Source organism: Tiliqua scincoides, chromosome 3 (assembly GCF_035046505.1).
Source record: "Tiliqua scincoides isolate rTilSci1 chromosome 3, rTilSci1.hap2, whole genome shotgun sequence".
Taxonomy (NCBI): Eukaryota; Metazoa; Chordata; class Lepidosauria; order Squamata; family Scincidae; genus Tiliqua; species Tiliqua scincoides.
The window spans coordinates 187,167,059-187,183,540 of NC_089823.1; the positions used below are offsets into that span (position 1 = coordinate 187,167,059).

The 16,482-nt window shown below is 43.9% G+C and overlaps 1 protein-coding gene and 1 pseudogene across 5 annotated transcripts in view; one reads left to right on the top strand and one right to left on the bottom strand.

Annotated features, from left to right (window-relative positions):
* SH3PXD2A (SH3 and PX domains 2A) overlaps nucleotides 1-16,482 on the top strand; it is a 310,946-nt gene that overhangs the window by 7,300 nt on the left and 287,164 nt on the right. The window lies entirely within an intron of this gene.
* On the bottom strand, nucleotides 4,952-5,071 carry LOC136646411 (5S ribosomal RNA; annotated as a pseudogene).

Consider the following 16,482-nt stretch of genomic DNA (forward strand, 5'->3'; position numbering starts at 1 on the left):
AGGTCCATCATAAGGGTGATGTGCTGGCCTCCCATACTGGGTGATGCAAACCCTAGTAACATCACTGATTTTTATCATTCTCTTGTAGCTAAAATATTCTGATTTCGGGATCATGCAGCTTCCTGTACTCCTGCCGATAACATGGGGGCCTGCATCTGAGTTGCTGTGCTGTCTGAAGCATGTTAATTCAATGCTACAGCTTAATTAAGGCTTCCGATCCTCTTCTACCCATGCAAACAACCTGAAGGATGCTCTTTGATTTCCCAGACTCTTATCAGATTGTCTGATACATGAGATAGATATTGGCTGGCTGGGCTCCTCTGAGAGTGCTTTCATGGAGAGTGTTTAACCTGATCCTCAACATTCGCATGGAGAATGGGTGATCAAAACCCATCCACGGCCTTAAACCAAATGCATATACATGTATGCCTTTTCTCCATTTCTGTACATTAGTGCTGGCTAAGTGAATCCAGCTGCCATGGTGATATTGTTCCCTTCGGGCCTTTTCCATGTGCTTTGTTCAGTCTGGTTTTAAATATTTCACTGTTGCAATGTGCAAGGCTGGATTTCTGCCTTTGTCAGGAAAAGACATGTCTGTGGCATATTCCACCCAAGGTCAATATTGCCAAGAGCTGCCTTTCAGCCTGTGGGTTGCTAGCTCTTATCTCTCACTTTCTCCCAGATGTTGGAAGAAAGGAAAAAGGAGGAAATAGCATGTAGAAAGTAGTACGCTCAAATATTTGTGAATGTGATTCAGCATACCCACAAAAAAATATATGCTAAGCTGTTCTGTGATTTCCAGAGATATAGGAGACATCTCCAATGGTAATGAAGTCAAAGTATTTGCAACTGCAAATGTTATCATCCCTTCGGTTTGCTCATATTTCCCCTGTTCTCTTCCCACTATCAAACTGAAGATTATTATCTCTTTGAGGCAGGTCTTTTTTCCCTGACCTGCCGAGTTCCATGTACATGGATGACTCGGTGTAAATTAGTAATACAGGCGTGCCTTAAAAACATCACTTCTGGTTTTATCGTAAAACTGGAAGTCACTGGGTTTTTGTTTTTTGTTTTGCATTTTAGGTATGTTTGCATTTTAGACCCATTCTGAGGCCTGAAGCCGCCATGGGCGGTCACACACAGCCTCTGCAGTTCTCAGAAAGCCTCCAGAGGGGAGTCTCCAGACGGCACATGCAGAGGGGGGCCGAGGACTTGCTTGCCAGTTAACTGAAACCACAGATTCAGGATCCGGGGATATACCCACCCCCGTACTTAATTGCACTGGAAATAGAGTTGACATTTCTACAGCCATTTTCATGTGAACTGTTGTCCCCATCATATTTATGTTTATGCAGACAGAAGCACACACTGTTTCCCACCCCCTTCTTTGTGCTAAATCCTTTCAAAGACAAAACTGAAGGGTTAGGGAGATATCAGGAATACAGTGGAAAATGGCTCAAGTAAAAAGGGAAATGGTGTAATGTTGATGGAGAGTATAAGTGGAAATTGTGTTGCCTCCCTACCACGCCCTACATGAGTAGAAGTGCCTCTCCACTTGCTTGGGCACCCCAGTGTAAATTTATTTAGTTCTGCACACTGCCTTAATTTTTTTATAGTTGAGGAGGACTGCTTATAAATATTGTACATAAATATGAAACGGAAGACATACAGTGAAGAAGGAACAGGAAGATGAGCTGATCATTAAAGAGAATTGCGTGGCTCTACTCTCGAACAACTTGTTCATGTTACAAGAGGTTGGCCTGCTGCATACCTACTGAAGGTACTTTCGTCCACCAGAGAGAGACTGAGGGCGCAATCCTAACTTGCGCTGGAACAGGCAAGCCAGGATGCTTGCACTATATCCAGCCCAGGATTGTGGCCAGCAGCAGCTTAGCCAGAGGCAAGGGGAAACATTTAAGGTAAGGGCTGCTTCCTCCTGAGGTGGCACAAGTCTGAGGAGAGCGGAGCGGCTTCAAGCTGCTCCGAACTTCCTGGGAATGGGGGTTGGGATCCAGCATAACTGCCAGATCCCTGCCCCGCCTCTTGCTCCCTGCCCGCGGGCTGCCCATCACCCGCCCGCCCAGGAACAACTCCCTCCCTCCTCCTCCCCCCCACTCCCCATGCTGACCTTTTGTCCTTGCGTTGGCTCATCCAATGCAAGGAGCTGGGGGAAGCTAGCACAGAGGCTTCCGTAAGCCTCCGAAGGCCGGTGCTTCTCCGAGTGCCAACCTGGCTTCCTCCTGAGGAGGTGCAAACGTGCTTTACGGCACTTTTATCACCCTCCCAGGGTGGCCCAAGCGACTTGGGCCGGCATAGGGCACAGTTTGGATTGCGCCCTGAATGAATGAATGAATGAATGAATGAATGAATGAAACATCTGAGTTATTCTCATCTAACTTCGCTGAACATGATTCTCCATGTGCTAATTGTTGCCTTTCACATATAATGTCTCTGAATAGTTTTTCCTTTGTGAGTCCAGCCACTGGTTGAGATCTAGTCAACAGGCACTGTTCACCATTCTCTCTTCCTGGCAGGTCAGGATGGTAACATCTTGAAGCAGGGCCTGATTGTGCACTCCCCCCCCCCTCCCAATTCTGGCAACTCCTCCCAAAGAGTTTACAATAAGCATAGGACATGGCATGCCTTGTTGAGTTAACTAATTTGGTTGGAATAAGGCAAGAAAGGCATTCCGATGGTGTTTTATTTATTCTGTTGCAATTTCTGTAAATCTTTTTGACTTATGATTTCAGTAGTCTATAAGCGTCAAATGAATGAACAGAATTGAGGCAAACCTTCCTAGATAACACCTGCAAGCTTGCTCAGTGCTGCTTCTCTTGATCATGAGAATGCACGGTAAATATTGAAATGCTGATTGCATTAAGCTTGGGATTTCATGGCCTGGTATTTTTGAACCTTTGTAATTCTGTGCCAGCTGAAAAAATAAAGCTACATTTTCCATCTTGTCTGGCTTAGCTGTCAATGGAACCGATGCAGCAACCTCTTGGATTATGTCATTTGCAGTCTAAAATCAATTTCCTATTAGGTAATTACGAAACCAGTCTAAATAATGGTGGTCCTTACTCAGAGGTATAGGCTGTTTTAGGAGGAAACAGCTGGCTTTCACACAGCATATAGGCTGTGTCTTTGTCAACAGACATTTATGTGCTGCTTCCTCTTCATGTCCATGTTTCCATACCAAAGGAAACAGTTCACAGTTGCTGGAGCAGGACTGCTGAAAGGCAGTTTACAACACAATGTCAAATATGTGCAGTCAAGTGCTTTGATGTGTCTTGGTAAAGCTGACATTTTGTTTTTAATTAATGTTTTTAACATTAACTATGTGCATTGTGTGATTGTCAGCCCAATCCAGTGCCAGCCAACAGAGTGTGCTGCATCACATGGGGAAATTCTGAGCTGTGAAGCCCTCCTTGAGATAAGGAAAGATTACCCTGGGTAAGCCCTTGCTACCCTGCTTGATCTACTTGCACCTGTGTCAGCGATATACAGGCATGTCCCCATATCTGTGGGTGTTCCGTTCCTGAATCTCTCATGGATACCCAAATCCGCAGATAGAGGGGATGCCCCCACCCTCCGGCGATGGTTTTTATGATAAAACCGGAAACAACTTTTTTAATGACTTATACAGCATATTATATTTTATTGCCTTTTCAGCGTTTCTGAGGTTTGCAATGGATGCAGGCGGTCACATGTGGTCTCTGTGGGCCTTGAAAGACACTCCAGAGGTGAAGGGAGCCCAGTTCCCCTTGCTTCTGGAGAGGGGTGTGCAGGGGGGCACTGGGGGCCATGGATCTGATCCACGGTTAAGTGAAACTGATGATATGGATTTGCAAATATGGGGCCCCCCTGTCATTGGTGCAAGTCTGAGTGGACCAGAGAAGGTGGATCAAGACTGGGAATAGGATATGTGGCACTGAGCAGCGCTCAATCTGTCCCCCTCTCCCCCACCCTGTTCTGACCACCCCCACCTCCCACCAACCCCTCGCCCCCTGCACTGACCTCCCTGCACCAAGGCTCATTGGGAGGACACTGGTAGGCAGAACTGGCTCCTCATTTAGTTCTGAATAGATATTCATATTATCTACTGTTACAGGTTTACTGATAATCTGGATTAGGTATATAGGTTGCTCTTCCTTATGCTTTATAGTGATCAGTTAGATGATCTACATTTTGGGATTTAATTACTGGAACGAAAACTGAGAAAGACCTTGAAAGAAAGGCCTGTCCACCTTATGTCAGATATTGTGTTCAGTGCCCTGGCTGTAGAAATCTGAAACTCCAGGGGCTGAATTGGAAGAAAAAAAAAAAAATCCCAGGAATACCTCAAGGAAATATTTCCTTTCAAATGGATTTGACTGTTTCTGACCTGTCAAATGCCTCTGTGGTCCAACCTGCCAAATGTGCAGTGTCAATGTATGTCTCAAACTTGCAAAGATATGCAACAAATCACCTGGCAGTATACAAAGCAAGACTGTGGATTGGACCATGCCACGTTCTTTTCCTTTTTGGAACTTGGGAAATGATTTTAATTTTCTTATTTGGAATGGTAATAATAATGCATTTGTAGCGGCACTCTGCTTAGTGTAAATGTTTAGCTTGAATGTTAAACAAAATTATAACAAGCCAGAACATTTTTTTTTTCTTAAGTGAGTGTTTCCTTTTAAATTGGAATGAAGAAATATTATGGCAGAGTATGAGACGAGTTTGCTTGGAATACATTGAAATTATTACCCTGCCTCCTAACCTTAAAAATGAGCTGTCTTTGCAGCTTCTCAGTGTTCTCCTTTTTACTCCTAGCTTCCAAACCAACAATGCTAAAATTATCCAGCATGCATATTTGTGTCTTGGATTGTGTTTAATGCTGTTCCCTTCCATGTTGTTTAAAAATGATATTGGTGGTTGGCAACCTTCAGTCTCGAAAGACTATGGTATAAGCCTACAGCACCCGGTATTCCCAGGCGGTCTCCCATCCAAGTACTAACCAGGCCTGACCCTGCTTAGCTTCCAAGATCAGACAAGATCAGGGATGTGCAGGGTAACAGTTGCTGTATATGTATCATATGTAAATGATATTGATTGCTTTATTATTTTTATTATGATTCTACACTGGTTGAGGCTGTTTGGGTCAAAGAGCAGTTTATACATTTTTAAAAAATAAATAAATACATTTGGTTGCTCGGCTCTTCAAGCAATCAAATAGAAAATCATAGGTAATTATGAGAAGGATGGAAGATTTATTTATTTTCACATTTTTACACTGCCCTTACTCCAAGGAGCTCAAGGAGGTGTACATGGTTCCTTCCTTCCTTTTTTCCTCACAACAATGCTGTGAGATAGGTGAGGGTGAGAGTGAGTGACTGACTCAGAAAACTTCATGGCTAAGCAGGGATTTGAACCTGAATCTTCCAGGTCTAAGGCCAATTCCCAAACCACTACACCATTCCGACTCTGACACAGTTTCAATGTCTTTGTATAAATTAATACGCATGTATAACTTGAAGCACCTAATAAAAATGGATTTGAACTAATAACGAATAGGCTCCCATAAATGGACAAAGGTATAGCCCTTCTTCAAATGAGCAGTCATTTGACAGTTGAGAGAACATGAGATCAGAAAGGTTTTTAGGGTACGGTATGTTCAGAATATGCTTCTCAACTTACAAGTGAGAAATCTAAAGGAATGTGAATAAAAATGTAAATTGAATAAAAAAAAAACCCGAGTGTAGAACATCCTGTTTGTCTTACATTGTATTGGCAACCTTCAGTCTCGAAAGACTATGGTATCGCGCTCTGAAAGGTGGTTCTGGCACAGCGTCCAGTGTGGCTGAAAAGGCCAATCCGGGAGTGACAATCCCTTCCACACCGGGAGCAAGTGCAGTCTGTCCCTGGTCTGTCTCCCTGGCCATGGGCCCTCCCTCTTTGCCTCCTAGCCTCAGACTGTTGGCAAAGTGTCTCCCCAAACTGGGAAAGGCCATGCTGCACAGCCTGCCTCCAAGCGGGCCGCTCAGAGGCCAGGGTTTCCCACTTGTTGAGGTCCATCATAGGTTGGACCTATGGTTGATTGTCTTACATAATTGTCTTACATAATTACATAAAGCTAGTTAAATAACATGCAATTAATAATCAGAAGAAAATATTTTTTAATAAAGTACAGAATAGTTCTCCAGAGTGTGACTTGTTTCCTTCAGCAACTCAACAGATGGTACTTGCATTTTTCTATCATGTTTCCTGTGGCCCCTGTTGTGCTGTCTGTTCAGGAAGCTGCTATCAGGAGGTCTCCCAACACTTGGCTCACAGCTCTTCAGATCTGGTAAGACTCCTTATACAGCACAAGTCTGTTTACTTGGAAGTAAACACTGAGTAGGGCTTACACTTTAGTAAACGTGCATAGGATTGCAATAATATTATTGTTACAGATGCATACTGACTGGGCTGATGATGATTTTCATCAAAAGGAGCCCAAAGGTTAGAAGATTGTTTTCTGATGGACAGCAAATATCCTTGTACTTTTGAGTATAATGCCCATCAGCATTTAGAGAAGGTAACATCTCAGTTAAAGAGACGAGGCAAATTTAAGGTATGTGTGAGAGAGATACAACTTGATAATTTTGAATAGAAAGAGCTGTGAGCTGGTTGAAGACAGGCAGCTTAATTCAGAAACCAGTGGCTTGATAGTGCTGAGACAGCTACCGCTGTATCCAGCAGCACTGCCAAGGCTGCTGGAGATCTTCTCGGGGGAAGGGGACCTTCATCTTCTTCTCCCAAGTAAGGGCTCAGGGGCTACAATGGGTATCCTCCAGTCAGTGGTGTAACTAATGATCGTTTAGCCTGGTGCTGAGCTCAAAATGATACCCCTGAAGTGATGTCACAATGGGAAGTGACATCACAACCAGGCTTTTAAAAAAGTGAAAATCAGGGGAAAACCTGCCTTCTCCCCCCCAACAGCTTACTGTGTCATCTCCCCACAGTCAGTAGCATAGTTATAGCATCTATCTGCTACCTGGGGTCAAAGAAGTTTTTGTAGCCCCCCTACAACAAAATAAAATTTAATTAATTTAGTAAATAAATAAAAAGTGTGCTCTTTATTGATTAGAGACACTGTGCTAGGGTAAAGAGGGACAGTTATTCTCGCCTTCTAAGTATAAGAGGAGTACCACTTGAAAAAGTGGCTCTGTACCCAGTTAGCAGGGGTAACTGTATTATGAACTATGGAAATGAGAGCTGACTTATACTAACACCTTGTTGGATCCATGCTGTATCATAATAACATCTCACTTTATCATCTCACATCTCATCTCAATAACATCTCAGAACAATCAGTCTCATAGGTTAGTTTTGAGTAAGAAAATCCACTTTTTGTTCCATAAGGCAGTTGTATTTTCATTTTCTGGTTCATTGGCCATAACTTCTGATATAATATAGATATTCCAAATCAGTTTGTTTCACTGCCTTCTGAATTAAATTACCTTTCCAATGGTATAACATGATGGTATTATTCATACATACTAAGGTTTTCACAATTTTGGCCACTAGTGCCAAGCTCAGCTTGTTGGCCTCCTAAAACTTCATGTCCAGTGCAACTGCTATCCCCTGCACCCCCTTAGCTAAGCCACTGCCTCCAGTCTGTGCTGGCTGTTTTGTCAGCACAGACTGGAGGGGCTCCATGTCGGGCTTTTCAGTCTGACATGGAACATAGGATCTAGCGTAGCAGGGCTCTATTGGTCCTAACCCCTTCCTGCCTACGTTCCTCCCCCTGCTCTGCCCTTCCCCTGCCCCAGAACGCCTTCTATCCTTTCCAGAAACTCCACACCGCCACCCGGTGGTGTGCCTTACCACGGGCACTCCCCTAGCATTGGCCTCCTGGCACTGCACCCCGAATCGGTGCTCTTTCCTCTTTCAGTTCCATAAATGTGCTTTATGTCACGTTTACAGCACTCAGCACTGGCGCTAGAGCTCAGTGCTGGTGCTGGGAGGGTATAAGATTGCGTCTTAAGGACCCAGTCCTATCCAACTTTCCAGCATTGATACAGACACAGTGCAGCTCTGATGTAAGGGAACAAATGTTCCCTTACCTTGAGGAGGCGTCCATGACTCCCCTCCATCTCCACAGGATGCAATGCACGCTCCATTGGCATGGCTGTACCAGGCTAGAAAATTGAATAGGATTTGGGCACTAAGGGGTTAAGGATTTTGCATACAGTAATGCCTCTAATCATGCAGAGGATATGTTCCTCAAAAGCCAAGCACTATCTGAAATAGCACTACAGGAGATGCCATTGATAATAAAGCAGGAAGCTGTGCTGATTGGCCAGAATACACAGCTTTCTTTGCCTGCAGTAGCAGTCAATCAAACCAGGATGAAGTGTGTACAAGTGGGGCCTTAGTATCTACGGGTTATCTGTTCTGGGACCCCCAGCGAATACCGAAAACCACAGATAATGAAATCCAGTTTCTGCTTCCGGAGGTGACCCGAGTTGTGCTAAGCTGTGCTTGGGTCACCTCCGGAAGGCTTTCTGAAGACCTCTGAGGCTGTGTGCGTGCACCTACAGTGTGTGCAGGCTTCAGAATGGCTGTCTTGGCCCAAAAAAGCAACTTCCCGTTTCCAGAGGTAAACCGGAAGTGACCTTTTTCCATTATAAGGCATTCTGAGGCCCGGGGAAACCCAGAGAGCCAGTTGGGGCTTCCCTGGCCTCAGAATATCTCATAAGGGGGGGGGGGAAAGTAATTTCTGGTTTCCCTCCAGAAAGCAGAAGGGGTGTGTGTGTGTGTGTGTGTGTGTGTGTGTGTGTGTGTTGCCAAAACGGCCATTCTGAAGCTCACACAGGCTTCAGGCAGATGCACGCTGCCACTGTGAACTTCAGAAAGCCCCCCGGAGGTGATCAGAGCACAACACAGATGTGGGAGACCCTCGTTAAGCCAGATCCATGGATGCAGAATCTGTGGATACTGAGGCCCCACCTGTATTACTCTAGGTTTGGGAGGTACCACATTCTATGAAGAACATTGACTTTTACCATTGATTCAGGCTTGTTTCCAGACTGTACCACATTCTATGAAGAATGTGGACAGTCTGGAAACAAGCCTGAATCAATGGTAAAAGTCAACGTTAATGGGCAGATGTAAGTCCCAACAACACATTGCAGAAATCCAGTAAAAAAAAAGTGAACATGAATTGATTCTTCCATTCATATTCATCTTTGATCTACCCGTGTAACAGAATGAGGTGGCAGAGTTCTAGGAGTAGAGTAGTAGATTGATGGTACTACTTGCTATTGCAGGTGTTGATCTTCCAGGAAGGTTTTAGATATAGAGTATCTCGACTGTCTGTGTGGCTTCTTTTAAAGAACATCCACTATTTCAAGAAACAGAATGAAAAAGTATTTTAGAAAAGGTGGGAATTCAAGTTCTCTTTCTTGCCTCCTTTCCAGTCTGTTTAACCCATTTCTGCCCAGCCCACAGGTGTACCCATTTGATCCCTGTTGTCTTTATGCATTGTTGGGCACAAATGGCTTAACTGGACTATGCTGCAAATGATCAAAAGGAGCAAGTCCAAAGAGGAAAAGGCACATAGCTCAAGAAGGAAGTACTGTTATTACTGAACATGTGTTGCCATTGGCTGAACAGGTGCTATAGCAAGACACACTAAGTAACTTCATGAAGCTTTAGGCCAGATTTTTTTTACTTTACTATCTTAGTTTACAGGGGAAATGATTAAACTAATGGGATACCTCAAATGAACAATCTGCAGATATTCCAAGTGCATTTAAAGAGTTCTCCGTTCACCGTGCGTTTGGGACAGCTTACTCTTCATTCATTCCATCCCTAGGAGAGTTGGAGGGGTATCGGCATGCAATGGGATATGTACGTAGAGCTGTTCTGAATGTTTAGTGAATGAGTAGGAGCCTTTGGTTTTTTTGGCAGGTCCACTATACCAGGGGAGGGCAAGCATTTTGGCAGGAGGGTCACATCATCTCTCTTACACTGTGTAAGAGAGGGGGCTGGGAAAATTTTTTAGTTTACATTTCAAATTTGAATAAATTTACATAAATGAATACATTAGAGGCAGAACTTATATGACTGAATGGATTTTACTGAGCTTATTTATAATACATATGAGAACTGTATTGATATGAGATACATACATACATACATATGATCATACATATGATAATACATATGAGAACTGTATAATACATATGAGAACCACATGCAGCAGCAGTGAAGGAAACCCAGGCCTCACGTTTGCGAAAGGCCTTTTATAAGCCTTGAACTCACATGAGACCCGAAGGTCTCATGTGAGCTCAAGGTCTATAAAAGGCCTTGCTCTAAGTCGGCCCTCAACTCATGACTGGAAGTTTTGACTGGCAGTTGCGGGCTCCAACAGTCTCCAATGGGCCAGAAGCTCATTGGAGACTGGGGGCTCCCTGTAGACAAGATTGAGAGATCCTGAGGGCCATAAATGGCCCATGGGCCTGGGCTTGCCCACCCCTGCACTACACCCTAGTTCATAATAATGCTGAGTGCCTGAAAAACCCTTTTTACATCAAAATTATTGTCAAATAGCTGAGCACCTCTGAAGTAAATCCAGTACCATTCAAGGTGTCTCAGTATAAACTTAAGACTTGGTCTGACAATTCCAGAACTTTCCCAGAAGGTCTCTCTCTCTCTCTCTCTCTCTCTCTCTCTCTCTCTCTCTCTCTCTCTCTCTCTCTCTCTCTCTCTCTCTCCCCCCCCTTCCTCTTTGCAAAATGTATGTGATGTTTAGCAGAAAAGGCCTGAGGATGCAAACTGGTGACCCCAAGTGAGCTGTCTTCCATCGACAACAGTTAGAACTGGGCTGCCTTAGGAGTCAAACGTCTGCTAAAAGTAAGATATGCTGCTTTGTAACAAGCCAGTAAATCTAAGCAGATGGAAACATGACTGTGAAAATAGTTACTTGCAACTTTTTTTTCCTGACAAGCCAAGAGATTACAAACTGTTATCACTGGGGCTGGGCCAATCTGTGTTGGAGATCCTCCAGGAGTTTGATGTCACTGGCAAGTCTGCAAAGACGTCAGCTGGAGTCTTTTCCCATATCACCTCTTCCACTCTTGCTTTCACATTGCTGCTAGGGTGACTGTGAAATGTATGACTGTAACCCTAGGCATGTTTACTCGGAAGTTATCCCCTCTAGGTTCAATGGAACTTGCACTTTAGCAAGTCTGTCTTGGATTGCGGTCTTGGTAACTATGAGACAAACAGTTTTCACCAGAATCTGGACTGTTTCATACTGTGCTCTGGAATCAAACGTCTGAAGCAGCGCTTTAGGTACATTCCCAGACTATATGTGTATGCACGCACGCACCTCATTTGCATAAGCAATTTCCTTGTGCTCTTTGGCTAAGTTTGCTAGGAATTTCAATATTGGTGCTTTCAGCAGCTACTAACATGTAAAACACATTTCCAGAGAACTTCACATAGTCACAGTCAAAGAAATACACTTCTGTTATTTCAGGGTTCTTCAGTAACTTAAGGGATGGCGCTTTTCTTGGGCGAACCCCAGCCGACGTAGAACTGTGGCTCTGTGAAATCTCTTGCTGTAACATACAAGTAGATAAGAAGGAAAGGAACCTTCTCAAAGTTTCACTTATCTCCGTACCTCCTTTAGATGCTTCTTCTTCCTCCTGTCTGCTTAGAATTGCTCAATGTGGCATATCTCAGAAAGCACCACATATTTTCTCCATCTACTGATTTAGGGTGGACAACAGAAGGGACTTTTTCACACAGTGCATAATTCATAGTTGGCAACCTTCAGTCTCGAAAGACTATGGTATTGCGCTCTGAAAGGTGGTTCTGGAACAGCGTCTAGTGTGGCTGAAAAGGCCGATTCGGGAGTGACAATCCCTTCCACACTGGGAGCAAGTGCAATCTGTCCTTGGTCTGTCTCCCTGGCTATGGGCCTTCCTTCTTTGCCTCTTAGCCTCAGACTGTTGGCCAAGTGTCTCTTCAAACTGGGAAAGGCCATGTTGCACAGCCTGCCTCCAAGCGGGCCGCTCAGAGGCCAGGGTTTCCCACTTGTTGAGGTCCACTCCTAAGGCCTTCAGATCCCTCTTGCAGATGTCCTAGTATCGCAGCTGTGGTCTACCTGTAGGGCGCTTTCCTTGCACAAGTTCTCCATAGAGGAGATCCTTTGGGATCCGGCCATCATCCATTCTCACGACATGACCGAGCCAACGCAGGCGTCTCTGTTTCAGTAGTGCATACATGCTAGGGATTCCAGCACGTTCCAGGACTGTGTTGTTAGGAACTTTGTCCTGCCAGGTGATGCCAAGAATATGTCGGAAACAGCGCATGTGGAAAGCATTCAGTTTCCTCTCCTGTTGTGAGTGAAGAGTCCATGACTCGCTGCAGTACAGAAGTGTACTCAGGACGCAAGGTCTGTAGACCTGGATCTTGGTATGTTCCGTCAGCTTCTTGTTGGACCAGACTCTCTTTGTGAGTCTGGAAAACGTGGTAGCTGCTTTACTGATGCGTTTGTTTAGCTCGGTATCGAGAGAAAGAGTGTCGGAGATCGTTGAGCCAAGGTACACAAAGTCATGGACAACCTCCAGTTCATGCGCAGAGATTGTAATGCAGGGAGGTGAGTCCACATCCTGAACCATGACCTGTGTTTTCTTCAGTCTGATTGTCAGTCCAAAATCTTGGCAGGCCTTGCTAAAACGATCCATGAGCTGCTGGAGAATTAGTTTGTGGAATTCAATGCCACAAGTTGTGGACGGGGCCTCTAGCTTGGATGGCTTTACAATTCATGGAGGTCTATCATTGCCTAGTAGGCATGAAAGCTTTGTGAATGCTTCTAGAGCAGCCGTTTTCAACCAATGTGCCGTGGTACACTGGTGTGCCGTGGGTGGTCTGCAGGTGTGCTGTGAGAGTTTGGGGGAGGGACATTTGTTAGTAGGGCCACTGGGGATGCTAGTCCCTGCTGTCAGTGGGTGTGCCTTGTCAATTGTGAAAAACTGATGGTGTGCCTTGACAATTTTAGCACCTTATCAATGTGCTGTGAGATGAAAAAGGTTGAAAATCGCTGTTCTAGAGGAAGCATGCCAATAAATACCTGTTGCAGGGGAGCAATGCTGGGAGAGAAGTATGCCTCTTTCCTGCTTGTGGGCTTCCCAGAAACAGCTGGTGGGCTACTGTGGGAAACAGGATGTTGGACTGGAAGGGCCTTTGACCTGATCCAGCAGGGCTTTTCTTATGCTAGTACTCGAAACTTGGCTTTTTCTTTTTGCACTCCTGCCTTCTTTATTAACTTATCACCTTATTTACTTTCCCTTTCAGTATGTTTCATCTTCATATACATCTTAAACCTATTGCATCCATATATATATATATATATATATATATATATATATATATATATATATATATATATATATATATATATATATATTTTCCATCCAGTTCACTCAGACCATCAACTGAACTAGGCTCTTGCATACAAAAGCAAACTCATGCCACAATATCAGCATTTCTATGTAGTTAGGCCTATGCTGACATTTGTAAGCAGATACAGTCAGGTTGCATTTTATGAGAGGGTTAGGATCCAAAGTCATAAGGGGAAAGTCATATACTGTTAAAACTACTTGAACCCCTCCCCAACACAAAAAACTGTACTGTATCTTTAAAAACTAAGATCACACTAGGAGAGTCACGCAGGAACTGAGGGAATAGCAGATGCATTCACCCATCTCACACTCACTCTGGGACACATAGTGAGTAGAACAGCGGGTGGAATGCGCGCTCTCTCTCTCTCTCTCTCTCTGCCGACCACATGTACCTGAATTTGGGCAAGGTAAAGGTGCATATGATGTAACCTCACTGTACTCACTTTTATTCTTAGCTTTCATATCAGACCTAGCAACCATGTTTCTTATTTATGAAGATGTTTCCTACTTGTTTTGCCCAGTGGTTGTCATACAAGCAGGCATTTTCTTAGAGGGGACCCAGATTCCTGTCCACTGAAAGGCCTTAACATTAATTTAGTATACATTTTCGGAGCCTGCTAAAGTATGAATTAATGTCTGTCTGTCCCTCCGGTGGTAAAATAGCACACCCCAGCAGCTGTCCTTTTTCCAACTTCCAGGAATAACAGAAAGGGAACAGTTTCAGGCTCTTTGCAGTTGATGTCTGTAATGATGGGCATGGTCTGGTGTCATAGTAGGTTGGGTAGAAATGTTTCTGTCCCATATGCATTATATGCATTTGAGCAATATCACTCACATTCTCCTTCAGATTTTACCACTTGCTCATTTCCATTACTAATATTGTATCTGCCCATTCACTAAGAGTTGAGCCCTATAGAAAACCTTGCACACGTTTTGGATGTGAACTTTACATCATCGCTTCTAACTTCCTTCTCCTTAGTCTATGCTTCCTGCTCTGTGACATTATTGCACCGGGAAAGGCTTTCATTAACATATGCAGTTGTCAGCAGTGTGAAAGAGAGAGGTCTTCCTGTGCTTCAGTTTCCTGGAGGTCAGGAGGTGATACTATTTTGTGGAAATGGTGGTCACGGCTGGGGTTTTGAAGCAGGCCTTCCCAACAGCACAGGTTTGTGATACCATCATCTATTCTAGGGATATTAAAAACGTATCAGTGAAGCCTCACCCCTGCTCTTATGAAGCAAACCACTTGCTTAATCACAGTTTAATCACTTCCTCCGAGAGCCATCTGGAACTGCCACAGCCAAGGGCAGGATATTGGGTGATGGTGATGATTTTGCTTGTGTTCAAGGTTGGGTTGATCACCAAATTTGGTTGTCTTCCCCTCCAGTATGAGTCACCCTGATGTATAAACTCTGTATGCCCTGGTAGCCTACTGTAACAGCCTCTGTGTGGGGCTGCCTCTTAAGATTGCTCAGAAACATCCCTTTGTTCAGAGTGCACCAGCCTGGCTGTTAGTACCAGGGACTTAATAGGTTGGATGGATGTTTCTGTTCCACAGTCGTGGAATAGACTCAACGATGTTTTTCCCTTTCAAATTGATATCATTATTTGATTAAGAGTGCAGTGCTACATGTGATCTGACTTTCATTTAGATCTGACTTGTTCAGCAGGGCCTGGTCATCTCTTGATGACAGCAAAATCATGATTCACGCGTCTGGGACATCAGAGGTGCAGGCTTGAACTAAGCCCCTTGGGCAGCATAGTGACAATCCACTGCTCCACAGATGACTTCCACATGTGCAGAAAGTGTGCCCCACACTTCCAGGTCTCCCTCCCCACATTTGCAAAGAGCACCTTGCCCTCACAGATCCTCCTCCTGATTCTCCCAATCTGCCTTAAGGCCCCAGCAGCTTCTACACATTTGTCACCCATTTGTGAAGCAACAGGTCTGATGGTAGCTAAACTAAGAAGTGAGGTTTATTAGCTTCCACTGCTTAAATATGAGAAGTTGTGAATAGATGCACAACTAGGTGCATCTGTTTCCTGGATTCTAGTTAGCTCTAAGATATAGTCAGACCAGGATTACCCATACAGCCCCTGGAAAGAACAGTATAAACAATAACCCATTGTAGTTCCTGGTGGTGTTTCTTGATGGAACAGATGGGAATTAGCAGGAGGGGAAGAGGTGATTGCCAGGATCTGTTGTCTATTTTAGCAACAACTGTTGCCAAGTTTCGCTGGAATTATGCAGCTCTGGATGTAGAGCGTATAATGCCTGTGTATAGCGCACTGAATTATGGTGGACTTTATAAAGCATGAGCAAACAAACAACTCTTCCTGAACCATCCGATATCTTGAAAGGTAGTCAAACTGTTCACTTTAATTAGGAGCCTCAGATGTTCTTCATCTTATTCTCAGTCATTTATATCATTTACAGGTGCCTCTTGTTTCACACAGATTTGATTTACACATTTTTGAAACAGTGCACTTTGAAAATTAATTCCAAAACCTGATTTAAGTATGTTAATTTGCAAAATAATGTGGTAGAACTTCCTAGAGCTCCTGCATGTTCGGCTGGCTTTCCATGTGTTCCTTTTGATTTTTAATTTATGCATTCTTGAAATAAGTGCTGATTTTCAAGAACATGACCCCTGCATAAAACGAGAGGTGCCTGTATTCAGATATGTCTGTATGCTACATGCTTTATAAACTTTAGTACATTTCTGCAACATCAGCCTTGGAGATGATTAGCTTAATCAGGACATTGAACCAACTGTCTGTCAATTGGAACAATCTGAGACCTGTTTTCTGAAGCCTAAACAGCCATATTACTCCCATGCAGTTTTTGACCATTAGGTAATACCATCATTACATCATTTAGTGAGTAGCTATGAAATATTGGAAATTCTTTTAGAATGACAATTAAAATTCATTGGGGGCTACTGTGTTAAAAATTAAAAGCACTTCTCTTAGAAGCGTAGGAAGAGGACATGAATTTTTCATGTCTTCGTAGCTTTTAAATGATGTTACACTCTTACTG